The sequence below is a fragment of the Montipora foliosa genome, unplaced genomic scaffold (genome assembly GCF_036669935.1).
Source record: "Montipora foliosa isolate CH-2021 unplaced genomic scaffold, ASM3666993v2 scaffold_395, whole genome shotgun sequence".
NCBI classification, from domain to species: domain Eukaryota; kingdom Metazoa; phylum Cnidaria; class Anthozoa; order Scleractinia; family Acroporidae; genus Montipora; species Montipora foliosa.
In genome coordinates this window covers 142501-155000 of record NW_027179695.1, presented here as the reverse complement: position 1 = coordinate 155000, position 12500 = coordinate 142501, and positions in this window count along the sequence as shown.

The window sequence follows — 12500 nt, the reverse complement described above, 5'->3', positions numbered from 1 at the left end:
CACATGTTGTCTTCTTATCTTCGCCACGGCAGATTTAAACAGTTTGCAAGAAACTAAACCAGGATTACGGGACCGGAATTCGAATACATGGCCCGGTTGATCGAAAGCCGATTACCTTAATCCAGCATTAGCGTAAACTTTTGTTTCATGTTTTCAACTTTTGGGTGAAAGTTTCCTTTGCTTATTGACTTCTTCTATGTAAAGTTTCACGGGAGTAGAGAATAAAATTCGTTTGTTCATTTTTAACCTGAGATTAGCATTAATCGGCTTTTGAACAACTGGCCCAGGATGATAAGTTGTTGAACTGCGATCTGTAAGAAGTTTTTCGGATGATTTAAGGCTGATCTTGTAATTTTTGGATGAACGGAGTTAAGGAAGGAAGTAAAACTGTAGGATTTAAATAAAGTCTCATTTCAAAAAATAAATAAATGAAAGATCCCGTATCCCGAGAACCCGCTAATAGGGCTTCCTTGTTTGCATTTGCAAATTTAGTAACATTAATAATGAGTTTTTACAACAGACAACTTCAAGTTATACTACAGATGTATCTTTCTGGTAATCTCTCGCCATTTTCCGAAGTTTACCTGTACTTGAAGTTCACTGTAAGTGGACAATTTGTGTTAACTGTTTGCTCATTCCACGGATACGCCTTTGGAGGCGTCTTGTTTTAATCATAAAACTATGTCTTCGTGGAAGGATCTTTCACGTTAGATTCTTCCTCATCAAAGAAGGTTTAGGATTCTTTTCAAAAGAAGATGAGTTCTTTGGGTAAGAGTTTCCTTGCTGTTCTAAAGAAGCAGAGGTCTTGAGGGAAGTATCATTTTGCTGCTTTTCATTATTTTGTATTGGATAAACATGTTGATTTTTAGAATATTATTCTTCCATGAACAAATAATGTGCTTTCCAAATTTACGAAATATATATACATTGTACATACATACACAAGGCACTACATACAAGCCATAATGACAAAAACAGCTCTGTTAAATTTCACCAAGATAATTAATGTTGCAGAACAAATACAAATTTCTGAAACTTAAATGCGTAAAAACACGAATGATTTCGAAAAATCTATGCGGCATGAAAAAATCAGCCAAACTATTTAGCGAATGAGATAAATCCCGAGAAATGAAAACAGCTTGTAAGTGCAAACTAACATGAAAAGAAATTCTCTTGAGGGGATGGTGTAGATCTTAAAGTGAGTGAAATTAAATAAATGAAAAGTGTTACACAAAAACAATTTTTGTAATTAAAATATATCACTGTCCATTTTCCTTACATCACTTCTATCCCAACAAAAAAAAAAAATTAGCTGATCTGGAACTAATTCAAAGCACACACCCAAAAAACCAGCATTACACAGGGCTGTCATTAAATTTTCACCTGCAATATATCAAAAACTGATTCTAGTTTTCATTTCCTTCACAATGTGAACTCAGGGTTAACAGCTGGTACAGGTGAATGTCCTTTATGGCAGCCCTGTGAAAACTTTCCAGTGTGACAATTTAATTGAACACATTAGTAATAGTACAAATGACTACCGGTAATATAACATGGTTTGACATGGTATGAGTTAATTGCTTGACATGGTCATGTTCTGTACTATTTCTCGCTTGTTGTGCGACAAATCAAGAAATGGACTCAGGTATGTTTACATGTCAGGGTTTCCATTAAGTTTTAAAGTAGAAGGGACCTTGTGACTGAGTGAGAGGGCACCCCTATGTATGGTCTGGCTTTTGATCTTGAGACCTCCTTTGAGCAATGGTGGGTACTGTACTCAGTGTAGACGGGTGCTAGTACCCAGGTCCCAGCTTTTAATAAAACCCCTGCATGTAGGTTAGTTCAAGCTCCTGTGGTGGTGCAATTGTTAATACATGTAATAAGAGGCTGTTAACTTTAAGCTAAAAGAGTAGAGACACCTTTTCTATACAAGGCATTTTTTTTTTGACGAATGCTAAATACATACTCTCAAGAAACTCAGTGCAGACATGTTGGCTTTCTTAGATACTCTAGGTAAACCATGTAATGTACCCCAAACAGAGCAGAAAGACTCTGTTTGTATGAACTTACTTCCAGAAGAACCTCATTGTCAACAATAATGAAAAGCTGTTGTTCATAATCGTTGGTCTCTGGGCACAGCATATGAACATCCCCACTTAAAACTGTTTAATTCACATAATCGTTTAAGTAACGTTGTCAAATTCCTTTGGGAGAGCAGAGAGATCCACACCGAAAGGTCAATGAAAATATGTATCAAGCAAAATAAAAACTGCAAAAGCCAAAAGGTCTTCATGAGGTTAAGACTAGTCATCCTTAATGTACTTTATATTCCATTTTTACAGATAAGCGGAGGTCAGTACTTATTTTGAACCATCAAACTTGACAGATTGGATGTAACAATATTATATATACATTGTATATTATCCAGAGAATGTTCATTTCCCATCTTACCCCCCAAATAATGTCATCCTTTCCTCACTGCCAAAGGCTTTCCGTAGGGTGGCCAGCACCATACAAGTTTTGAAATGGTACTTTTCTCTTCAACTCTCTGACTAGCACTGCAAAAAAGCCTAAGACTGTTGATTTTAACACTCCAAACAGGACCGGATACTTGTCTACAAACCTTGAACCTAAACACTTCTTTTGTCGGCATAAAAAATAAATTACATTAGAAACTGTTGACAACTGTACATACCAACACGAGGAAGTCAGTCTGACTTCAAAATAGACAGTATAATCTACTGACAAACTTAACCGTCAACTGACAAAATGTAAATTGAGGGGATGTGTGGAATACGTTCTCAAGTGACTAGAAATACTGCACAGTCTGCAACGCTACCGTCTCCTTTTGTTTCACAAAATAGTTATAATTTATCAGAAATATAGGCTGCTGTAAAGTTGCTCCCAAACACACTGTAAAAGCATAAAGTCTGTGTCTAGATAATGAAACTAAATGAGCCAGGTAGTTCACTGATGGCAGCACTTAGCTCTGTTTTCTGTAGAGTAACAAGGGGTATCAATGATCCCCTTTAACCCATTGACTCCTGGGCGTCTGACCTGACAGATTTTACTCTGTCCAATGCCAGGGAGTTTCTAGTCGTCAACTGGGGTCACCCTGGGGCGTTTGAGGTGTCAATGGGTTAAGCAGTCAAAAACTTTGTCCCTTCCATTAAATGGGATGCTAACTGATCACAGAATTTGTTGCAAAGTCTTATCAAACATTTGTCAGTATTAAGTTGTATGCGGGTACAAATAGAGAGGCAACATGGATTAAAGTTAGAGAAAACGGAGAGATGATCAAGACCAACCTCGTTCCCAGGGTCTCTTTTCTTGTCGTTGAGGACAAAGGAGGCAGAGAAGAGAGGTTGGATAAAGACCTGGCCTCAGTTGTTCAAAACGTGAATAGTGCTACCCACCAGGCCCCAGTTGTTCAAATGATGGATAGCGCTATTAGCCGGATAAATCACTATCCAGTGGATAAGTAATAGCAGAACCAACTGCACTTTCCAGTGTATAGTGATTTGTCCGGTAGATTGCGTTATATACCTTTAGAACAACTAAGGCCAGATAAATCACTATCCAGCAGATAAAAACACTACCAAAGCTAATTGAGTTATCAACAAAACAAAGTTTAAAGTTCAAGTTTATTTATTTATTATTATTATTATTATTATTATTATTATTATTATTATCATTATTACATTATCCAGTAGATAGTGATTTATCCAGTGGATAGCACTATCCACCCTTCAAACAACTGGGGCCAGAACTAATACAGTCAACCAACCTTTGAAGTCTCAAACACTTGACCACTGTGGCTTCAATAAGCAAATAATAATCGCCACTGTAATTAATACTGTGGGCTGAGCAATTACGGAAAAAAAACTCCTTATGTAGTGGTATGTTAAGGTACTTGTACTTCAGAAGGAAGTACTTAATTACTCAAGAGAAAGGTGTCATTTTTGTTAACTGACTTTTAAGTGCTACAAGTAATAGGCTCTAGAGGATGGTCAAGCTTTACATGTATATCACACCATTTTTTTTTTATTTCATCATAAACGTTAAGCTAAGTATTTGCATAACAAAGTCAACAACTGAAGTTTCCATTTTTTCTAAGAACCTAAAATGTAAGACAAGTTCCATTGGATGAAAGATGTACATCTCATTTCAATGATTTGATTCTCTATATCTGATCTGGCCTCTTCTTCCAATAGGCCACTGGAGGTTGAGAGAACAGTGCAGTGTAATGAACCCAAATGAAACGCGAATAAAATTTTCAACCCACCGAAAGGATTGCTTTGCATGCCAGAGAGACGGACCTTCCACGATATTTTCAAAGCGTGCAACAGCACTGTCACAAGCCAAACGAGTTCTCTTTGCATAAGTAACTCTTTCTCTACCCAAAAACTCATCTGCTAAAGGTTCTCGCACCTTTCCAGGACACTCACATGTACGTAAGTAACTGTACGAGAAGATCTTATGGATTCATATAATAATATACAGCGGCAATTTGAAGACTCGGTATGACTACATTTTAAAGACATAATTACTCAGTGAGAGACGATTCCATTCCATTAGATTTAATAGGTTTTCACTCTTTGCTTTGGCTCCAAGCTAATCAAAGAACCAATCCAAACAAGCATTAACGATCATACGGTGCTCTGTGAAACGTCTCGCGGCAGTCGTGGCAGAAATCGATTGCTCATGCTCAGACTTTCAACCAATCAAAAACTTTATCCAAACGGATTATCCCAGAGTCTCTTGTAACCCGACCCGCTGGTCAAGGGGAACGAAGACTCTGGGAACGAGATTGGAAATGAGGGGGTTACAAGATCGGCATTTACGCATGCGTCACCCGCTCATTCGAATGCACGCGCGAGTGAAGCTTAATGGCCAACACAAACGGAATTACGTGACCATGAAACCGTTTGTGTACAATTTTCGTTCTTTTCGTGAATAGGAGTTGTCTATTTATATTCCATATGTATAGGAATTAGAAGAAGGGTGAGTGAAACTAGCGGTATTTTTTTATTTCTGGTGACCCACTTTGAATCGTGAGCTGACGCGAGCAGTTTTTAGAATTGCGTGTGTGGCTTACGCGCGCGCACTCAGCCTAAAACCCTTTCGAGCCTCCTTAAATATTCGTGGGAAAAGTCATTTAGTCTCTCATATAGTAAGCACTGGAGTCGTAGATTTTGAAAGCGCACGCACGCGCATTGTTAAAGGTAACATACACGCAAAAGCTTTCTTTCATCTGTGAAATTTCAGAGTAACTACAAGAGCTAAAATCTTCGAGACACTACATTTACAGCTAAAATACATAGCATATTCTTTAATTGCACCTGACGTCACCAAGTTGGTGAAAGAAACCTTAACCCTAACACTCATTCCATCTTTCTCATCTTGGACAATTCGGGCGAACTATCTCGTAACTGGATGAGTACGAACGATTTTAAAGCCGGCAAAAATAGAAAATGATTCTTATTGTTTTGCGCTCGTGTTGTCGTCAGAACCTGAAATATGGTGATTTCAAGTTGTTGTTTTGTGCAGTGCGGCAGAGAAATGCACTCAAACGAGATGCTTCCGTGAAGCATACACTGGGTTGCCTGCGGTACGTGTTACAGAAAATCAGAAGGCACTGAATTGTGTGGTATTGAACTACAGCATTCCAGTCTCTGAAGAATAACAAATAAAAGAGAAGCGAGAAACAGTGGCTTCTGGGCTGACATGTTGATAATTTTCAAGTTCCCTCACAACTTCTTTTCACCACAAGTTTAAGCGTGCTCTCTGAGCATCTGACAGCTTTGTTATACTGAAGTTCGCTGAAGTTAAACCATGTTCAGCGGGGTTAGTATCTAACTCTAACCCCTCAAAACAGAAGCATTGGACCGAAAATTCTATTTTAACGCTAACAAATGCGGACCAAGCAAAGAACTGATTTTGTTAGCTTGCTTCATGCGAAACAAATATTGATGCAAAAGTAAATAAATAGTGATACAAAGTTTTTGGGAAGAGCAGAAGGACGTTTTCTGGACGGTCGATCGAGAATAAAATATTTTGCCATCAGCAACAACATTTATGACATGAAAACAACATTAATTTTTAACCCCGAATATAAAAAGTTACGATGAGCGACGAACATTTTGGGAGATTTTTGCTGTTGTACCTTTGGCTGCACAAGTAAAAGCGCAAAATCGAAAGTGACATCGGATTCAGCGGGCGCCGTGATGAAGTTACCGCGATGTGTTTACTCGCGAAACAGTGAAGCATCTGTGTGTAATCATCATTTGACACAGATACCGGGTTTTTGTTTTTGTTAGTTTTCTTTTTCTTTCAAGTGTTATAAAGTTTGACAAGAAATGTGCGAATTCAACACAAAGATCACAATCGCCCAACGCTTCAGGTTGACAGGCCAAACTTTACTCTCCAAGACGAGGTTATTCATCGCCAGGTAATTCCATCGTTTTGGGGATAGCAGCTACTTTATTATTCATCAGTGTCAGATTTTTTTCCGATTTTGGGGGTCATTTTGTTGAAACTCAAGCAAGCTTCCAACAGACCTGTTTATTTTCGTTACATTAAACCACAAAAATGCTCCCGTATCACATTTCAACACACGTACGCAAATTTGTTAAGCTCGAAAATTACACAACATGATATTAAAGTTCAAAAAGGCTGGAAATATCTGGGCAAAATCCTTTTCCAGCGAAAAATCAATCGAAGCAAACAACATATTTACTACTGGAGGCAAAAAAACCTTCCTATTTCAATTGTGTGCGTGCAAACATGAGATGCAATTAAATACATTTTTGACAGTTCACATCAAACCCTTTTCGACTCGGAACGCTGACCGTAACTAATGAAGCACAAAAGCGACAACAACTTTCATTCAAATAATTCTTCACTGTCACATTTCCAAATATTTTACACCTTTGCAGAGTTGAGTACAAAATACCAGTAAATGTAAATTGTCAGACAACTAAGATGCGACTTGAGTAAACACTGTGATGCATTCTTGTAGGCGTTCGATTACTTCAATGTTAATTTGTTAAATCCATAAAAAAATTGCTATTTGATTTCCGTGTTTTACAAAATACCAAGTTAGTAAAATGTTAGAAAAAAAGCTCACTTGATATCCAAAGGCGAAAAATGAAATTGTTGTCGAAGACCATTACTCGTCTCTTAAAATCCAGATATTTATTTTTCAGCGCTGTCTTGCTCATCCAATTGACGATCCATTCTTGAGCTCCATGAGGGTATATTTTGTTTAAAGATCCACTAAAACGCCATTCACGTCAATGACTTATTAGTGAAATTTCCAATTGTTAAACCGGAAGACTGTGCAGAGTTGAGAACAGGTAAATACAAATCTGACAAATAGCGCGACAACTGAGATAACAGATCCACTATATGGATTCCTTCTCTGCCTTTGTTGAACCCATACTGAGTTACCAGAGAACTGTTCATTTGGTTTGAGTGTTGAACAAAACACCACACTTAACAAAATTTTAAGAAGACAGCTCACTTTGATTACGGCTCGACGGGCGACAGATTGTTGTCGAAGTCCATTACTCGTCGCTTTTAACATTCGACCGCCTGTCTTGTTCAGTATCCAATTCGCTTGCCATTATTGAGCTTCATAAGGGTACATTTTGTTCAAAGATCCACTAAAACGCCATTAGCGTTACATGACTTTCGACGCCATTGCCGGTTAAGTTAATCGTTCTACTGTGACTACCAGAGAAATGTACGCATTTCCCACTACCCTCTCGATCCTAAGAAAATACGCGCAGAAGGCTCTATGCACAAAGACACCACTTAGCAGGGGAGTGACAGGCAAGACTTTTACCGACACGGAAAAAATTAAAAAAAAAAAAAAACGAAAAATAAAAAAACGACGAAATTAAAGACAGATTCCGACTGGGTTTGCCATACTGGTAACCCAGTAAACATTGGGGATAAGATTATTAACAAGGAACATAGAATAATCCTCAGAGGTGACGTAAATGTTACAAGTGTTGCAAGAAAAAAAGGTCACAAGAATGCATTTTAACGACATTTTAAGCGCTCGAGGCGTCACGCAAAAGTAATTGCCCAGAGATTTCTCTTTATCAGACGAAAGACTTTTGTTTCAACATTCGATGACCGAAGTTTCAAAGGGTTTAAAGGTAGAGCACATTCTCTGTAAGATATTTCGTAAGACCCAGTTTTAGTGACAAAAAATATAGGCGCCAAGAATAAAATTATTTGGAAACTATAGAATGTCTTAAATGCACTCAAACTTAGCCAAACGACAATTAAGAGATTGCTCAGTTAGGATTAGGAGGAATATTTTATGAGGGATGCTTCAGTTGACCTCACAAGACCGTCAAAATGAAGAGACAAATCGGCATTTTCGGCGGTGTTCGGTAATTTGCATTTTTCTCCGAAATAAATCCGTAACAACCCAAACTAAGTATAGCATGCTTCTTGGTACACATTACTCTTTCAAACTTGGAAGTATGAGCGAAATCGATTTTTCAAGGTTTGCCACGGAATTCAAAGGTTGCTTGATTTTTATGGACATTCACTCTTAAAGATGTTAATTGTAAACTCACTCGGCTGAACCTCGGGGCTAACAGGATAGGAGATCAAGGAGCAGCACACCTGAGTGATGCGCTCAAAGATGTTAATTGTAAACTCACTCAGCTGAACCTTAATAACAGCAGTATAGGAGATCAAGGAGTAGCACACCTGAGTGATGCGCTCAAAGATGTTAATTGTAAACTCACTGAGCTGAACCTTAATAACAACCTTATAGGAGATCAAGGAGCAGCACACCTGAGTGATGCACTCAAAGATGTTAATTGTAAACTTACTCAGTTGCGCCTATAAGAATGACCGGTAAGAATATACTACAGATCAAGCAACAGCGCACCTTAGTGGTGCACGTGAAAAAGTGAATTTTGAAGTCACTTGGCGGGACCTCAAGGATAATTGAAAGGATCTCCTCATCTCCGATTTCCGTAGAGTTTGCCGTTTATACTTGGGATGGTGAAAAAGTACTGTAACTGGGTTTTTTATTGGATTAAATCCACTGTATGATAAGTCGTCGCCGCACATTACTGCCTCTCATCGTCTTTTAGTGCATTGTAAACTGCATTGTAAAAAAGCACCAAATCCCAGGTGTCAGCAGCCCTTATAATGAACTACTTTATGTAGTGTCGTGCATTAGTGTTGAAAATGACTCTTTCGTGTTCGAATCTTATATTGCAATTCCTTTCTGGACCTAAATATTTGCATAACTTTTCTATGTTCGCTTTCGAAAAATCTTGTGTAGATTTTAGATTATGGTCCCTGAATGTTCAAGGGATACGTTCGCCCACAAAGAGAAAGGCTCTTTTCTTTTGGAAAGTCGTTTTGCAGGAAACCAGCACTAAAGATGTTGATAGTATCTGGAGCACACAGTGGAAATGAAAGCTATGGTTCTAATCTTAGCTGTGAGGTCACGATTGTTGTTAAAGCTAACCTCGGTTAACTCTGATGATAAAGGCCGTTGTGTAATAATGTAAGCCAAAGTCCAGGGATATTCGTTTTTGTTTGTCGACGTTTACGCCCCAAATAGTGTTCAAGATCAGTGTTGCTTTTATGATGATCGAAATGAGAACATTGGGGATAATATTATTAGCAAGGAACATAGAATAATCCTCAAGAGGTGACGTAAACGTTACTCTTCATCCTGTGTGGGACTGTTCTGGAGTGAATCAGTCAAAGAACGCTTCAGTTTAACACATTCAAGATCTATGTCTGGATTTTGATCTAATAGACATTTGGCGTATAAGAAAACCTGAGGTCAAACGTTTTACCTGGAGACAAAAGAAACCTTTTATTAACCGCGCGGCCATGGGCGGAGCGTGGTTCTTCCCTCTGCACGGCGTTTATTTTTTTTCGTTTTGTCGGTGAGCTGAACCAAACTTCCACTCGGCCATATAGTCATTGGGACTTCCAATCACGCAACTTATGATGTTTATTCGCCAAAAGCTGTTAAAACGTTACTGTACTTAAAATTTTATGAATATTGTGAATGTAAATGTGCGCTTAGTTGACCTAAGGGCGTAGCAAGGGGGGGGGGGGGGGTCGTAGGGTACCCGTGAGCCCCCCTTTGTGAGCCTATTTTTACGCAAACAACCTACAAGATTGAGGTTGCGAAAACGCGAGTACCCTCTGTTTGACACAATGTGACCCCCCCTTTGAAAAATCCTGGCTACGCCCATGTTGACCGCTCCCTTCAAGGGCTTTTCAGGATCAACCGGCTCAACGGGATCGGACCGAATGCATGTGAAGTCGTCCACGGCTGCCGCCATACGATCCATGTGTAATCACGGAGCACCGCTAATCCAGCCAGATATAATTGACTGGGGTCGATTTTGAGGAGAGAGGAAAACCGGAGTACCCGTCGTCCTCAGTCTTCAGAGTTTCTACAGCCAGCTCGGGTTGAAATGCTAGAGGAAGTCAGTAATTCCCAGGCAAAACCTCTGTCAATAACAAAATTTCCCAGCCAGCTCATCGAAACACCTGTAGTTTTGCCAGGCAGCAAGATTCCTCTGGGGAACAGATAATGTGAGGAACAGATTCGTTGGATGCCCCTGAACCTCGAGGCCAGAGTTGAACCTAGGTCACAGAGAGATGGAAGGCACGATTGATGACCACTAAACCACCCTGACTCCCCATCTTTATTTAGAACAAAATATATTTCCTTTTCGTGTTATTGAAGCGCTTGATGCGAACCGAGTATTGAATACATAAAAAGGCATTACGTCATTCATGGAATGAATCTGTCGACGTTGCAACTTTCATTGGTAGGGAAATAACCACCGTACTAAAGAGCCGTGGATAACGTAATTCTTGAATTATTTGACTCGTGTGACTACTTTGCTAGCCCTTTTACTCGTGTAAAAAAACAAATAAATTTAATCGTGACTTTTAAGAAAGAAACAGTACGTTGTGAAGACGGTTATTATAGTATCGTTCAACAAGGACTGCTTCGGAATGTGCACTACGTTGCAACTATAGTAGTAAGAAAACAGATAACTTTTCAAAGCGCGGTTATAAGATCTAAAAGATCTTCTTGTTCAAAGAGGATCCCCGCTAGCAAGATTTGTAATAATAAGTGACGTTTGTGAAGAAGAATTTGAAAAATCTGATATTATCACCTGGATCAATTCTGATTATTCGGCCATTACTTTACATTTCAGTAGCATTGCCAAACAAAAATACCGCCCCTCAAGGCTTGCTGGTTAAATGAATTCCATGCAGTCACCTAAAGAGACCTGTGGGTTAATCCGATTTAAATATAGAATCGGACAAATCCCCATAAAATATAGCAAAGGATTTTTGATTACTGACCCTCAAAAAGTACGACAAGAAATTTAACAATATGTTTTCCGACCTCCGTAAAGACGACACCCTATCTCTATCTGAGAATATCTTAACTTTTTTTTTTTCTGAATAACTCTGATATACCAAAACTTCTCATGCAGATGTCGAAGTATGCGAAGGGAATCTCTGTATGCCTTAAAAGCCTTCAGAGTTTTTCCAGAATAATAAATCTCCAGGTAATTATGGTTTAACTGTAGAATTCTATAAAGCTGTCTGGCACATTGTAGTCGTGGCGAGTTATCAAATTCTCAAAAGAAGCTCATCATCACTCTTATCGACAAAAAAGATAAGGAACCTATCTAACTGGAGACCGATTTCACTTTTATCAATGTGAATGTTAGAAATAGACTCAAAAGCCATAGCCAAAAGATAAGAGGTAGTCCTTCCAACTGTAATACATTATAATCAATGTGCGTACGTAAAAGGTAGAACAATTTTCGATACAGTTAGAACAATAGATGATATTTAATTATGGAGTTTACGGAAAGATATAATGTTAATGGTAAATTGATTGCATTGATTTTCAAAAAGTGTTAGATACTTTAAGTAGATATTTCTTGCTGAAAACCCTTCATGCTTTTAAATTTGGACGTTCATTTATTCAGTCGATTCACACATTCTGTAAGTTAATCGACTCATCTTTGTTTCCCTTTAAAATTATAAGGACAACAACAACTTTATGTGGCTGAAAATGGGGAAATGGGTGACAAAGTTCTCAGTCAGGGTTTATCCCATGGACCCCTGGAGAGTCCAGAAAATAAGACCTACAGCCCAAGGGGATGAACACAATGGATGAGGAGAAGGGAATGGGCCTTCTCTGACGGCTACTGTGAGCATTCTTGGGTAGAGAGGAGGGAGTTGGGCCCCCTATCTGACTGGAGGGAGTGGGCCTTCATGCGTTTTCGCAACCTGAATATTGCAGGTTGTTTGAGTAAAAAACGGCTTACAAAGGGGGGGTCACGGGCACCCAAGGACCCCCCTGGCTACGCCCTTGACTAACCTAGCTCCAGGGGGTAGAGATTGGAGGGAGGTGGGCCTCCAAAATCAAGTCAATGGGGGCGAGAGTGTGACAAGAGGAGCAC